Here is a 3,483-nt window from a genome sequence, read left to right as displayed (position 1 = left end):
TGGGGCTGACATGTACTTCCTGGGAGCTTCCTGCTGGATCTCAGAACTGAATCTCAGTTCTGTGGTCAGCCTCCCCTTGATGATGTCTGAACTACACAGGGTAACTTGAAATACTCTAATAAACTAGCCTCTCCTACACAGCTGTGCTATGGGTTTGTGAAATCAACAAGCCAGGGATTCCAGCACAGGAAATTGCTGGTATTGGCTGTTCCAGACAAGCATGCTGGATCTCAGAACTGAATCTCAGTTCTGTGGTCAGCCTCCCCTTGATGACGTCTGAACTACATAGGGAAACTTGAAATACTCTTTAATAAACTAGCCTCTCTTCTACACAGCTGTGCTATGGGCTTGTGAAATCAACAAGCCAGGGATTCCAGCACAGGAAATTGCTGGTATTGGCTGTTCCAGACAAGCAGCAGGTTTGGGAAATTTTGAGGAAAATGGGTGTGATTTTCATCTGAAGTTGATAAAGAGTACCTGGGATGCCACATGGAAACACATTACTGGAACTGGCACAAGGGAGCCCCGTTTCTCTGAAGAACTGTGGATCTGTAGCTACTCTGTGTCCACCGGGATTTGGAAAGGTAGGGACATGGAAAAGCAATTTCTGGGGCCTGACCCTCCAATCTCGGGCAGTAGTTTCTGCTTGTCACTTGCTGGGGCCTGATTCCCCTACCCCTCAATCATCCTGTGGGCTCGTTGGGCAGCAGTCTCTGCTTGTCAGAGGGAAGGCACTGAGAAGTGTAGCTGATCTGCCAGGACCTGAGGCTCCTAGTCCCAGCCATGACGTTGGCAGCTACCAGGGACCTCCCCTGTGTGAGCTCCGTGTGTCCCTGTGTGAAACAGGCAACATCCTCTCCATGTAGGGCTGCAGAAGGCAGAACTATGGGATGAGAGTAGTGACCATTTGAGCTCTAATTTCCCAATTGGTTTCATGTATCAAAGTGACAGTATCCAGAAATTTCCCTCAGGAGGACTCAAAAGCTACACAGGAGCAGTGAGAGATATTCAATTTTATTTTTCTAAATCAACTATGGGACAAGAAACTGTCATGAAAATATATCAGTTCAAAGGCATATGGATGGTTCTAAGGTGCTGCCTTTTCACCTGCCTTGATCCTAGAGATCTAACCTTCTGGGATCAGTGTCCACAGCTGCTTAATGACCCTTTACTATGGAGTCAAAAGAACACTGTGAAGATCCAGCCTTGTTCCTGTCATCCTTGCTTGGCTGTGATCCAACTGATGGGCAGCATTTCATTTTCCATGTACACACAGCCAGTATCTTCCCATTAACTAAGGTCTGGAATCTCCCAAAGATGCCAGGACTCAGAGAGGCAGCCCCTCAGCAATGTTCTGGCCTGGACAGAGAGCATCATGTATCATTTGAACTTTTACATGTGGGGATGGAACCCAGGACTCCTAGCTCCCAATTGGGCTCCTTCCACTATAGTGGCCCATGATGCTGATGAAAATGGTGATATACAAACAAAGTTGCGGAGCTGGAGAGATGGCTCAGCGGTTAAGAGCACCAGCTGCTCTTGCAGAGGACCTGGGTTCAATTCCCAGCACCCACATGGTGGCTATGAACCATCCTTAACTTCAGTTCCAGGGAAATCCGAAGCCCTCTTCTGATCTCCGAGGCATTGCACAACACGGGTGCACTCACATACATGCAGGCAATACACACTCATACACATAAAATTAAAATAGTTTAAAAAAAAACAAAAAACAAAGTTGGAGGGGCAGAGGACTCAGGTTTGGTTCCCAGAACCCACATGGAAGCTAACAACAGTATATAATTCCAGTTCTAGGGGATCAAATACCTTCTGGTCACCAGGGGCAACTGCATGATATTGGTACACTTATACACATGCAGGCAAAACACTCATAAACATAAAATTTAAAAAAAATGAAAATTGGAATTGGCCAAGCCAAAAGCAAGACAGTCACTCAGAGACGCTCAACAGAACAAAATAAGTCTGCTGTGCTTCCCAGTGCCCACTCTGGTTCTAGAATGCACTGAAAGAATGTGTGGGGAAGGGACAACCTGGCTATGAGGCAGAGTCAGATAGATTGGGAGGTGCATGTCCTACACCCTGACCATATGAGGTATGCCCTGCCAGGAATTCTCTGAGTAGACTCTGAGAGAGACAATGTAGAGGGCAAGGTTTCTGGGTCGATTATTTCTCTCTGGAGGAGGGAATCCCATAACTTCACCTTGGGGAATGTGGGAGAAGGTTCTGGAATGTCCTTCTTGTGGTTCTGAGGCTTCATGAGATTATTTACCTTGTTCTATTGCCCTGGTGACACCCATCCCGGAAGATTATCTCAATATGCTTAATGCATATTTTAACATGACATTTATTTGTGTGTATGTCTGTATGTCACCACGTGCACGTATGCTACAATGTGCATGTAAATGTCAGAGGACAATTGGCGCACCATCCCATAATCACAGCACTGTAGACACAGAGGAAGGGAGACTTCAAGTTCAAGGCCAGCCTGGGCTATATGGCAAGACCATATCTCAAAATATAAAAAGCAGCTGGGCATGGTGGCGCACGTCTTTAATCCCAGCACTTGGGAGGCAGAGGCAGGTGTATCTCTGTGAGTTTAAGGTCAGCCTGGTCTACATAGTTCCAGGCCAGCTGGGACTACAGAGAGACCGTGTCTCAAAAAGACCAAAAAAAAAAAAAAAAAAAAGTCTGCTTAGGTCTTAGTAGACTGTAGGAAATACAGCCTGAACAGTGCCTGGATTGACTCAGTGTAGCCAGGATGTGTGCTTTGGAACTTTTACCAGAGTTTCCTTTCTTGGTGTCCTGGTTTGTTTCTTCATTGCTGTTACAAAACACTGACCACTACCAACTTGGGGAGGAAAGGGTTTATTCAGCTTACAACTCCCAGGTCACAGTTCATCAGGGAGCCCAAGGTAGGAACTCAGGGCAGGAACCTGGAGGCAGTAGCTGGGGCACAGGCCATGGAGGAACACTGCTCACTGGCTTGCTCCTCTGGCCCCTGCTCAGCCTGCTTTCTCATGCCACATAGGCCCGCCTTCCCAGGGGTGACACCACCCACAGTGGGCTGGGCCCTCCCACATCACTCATCAAGAAGATGCCCCTCAGATATGGCCACAGGCCAGTCCAATAGAGGAAATTCCCCAATTGAGGTTCCCTCAACCCAGGTGTATCAAGTTGACTCTAAAGCTATCCAGCACATCAACATTGAAAATAAAAGTAGGCAGGACACAGCAACTGTGAACCAGACACTGGTTCAGACTACTGAAGTAAACCAGTGGGTCAGCAACAACATGGATCAGCTACAAGATGTCTGCTTCCTTCCCTTGCATATATATATAACTATCTTTCCTCCTCCCTCCTGACTTTTTTCCTCTGTGTGTGAGAGAGTGAGAAAGAGAGAGAGAGAGAGAGAGAGAGAGAGAGAGAGAGAGAGAGAGAAAAAGAGAGAGGTGTATCTGTGTACAC

Source organism: Nannospalax galili, unplaced genomic scaffold, assembly GCF_000622305.1.
Source record: "Nannospalax galili isolate Female #2095 unplaced genomic scaffold, S.galili_v1.0 scaffold5238, whole genome shotgun sequence".
Classification (NCBI taxonomy): Eukaryota; Metazoa; Chordata; class Mammalia; order Rodentia; family Spalacidae; genus Nannospalax; species Nannospalax galili.
The sequence above is the reverse complement of the archived record's forward strand: the minus strand, read 5'-3'. Positions refer to the sequence as shown.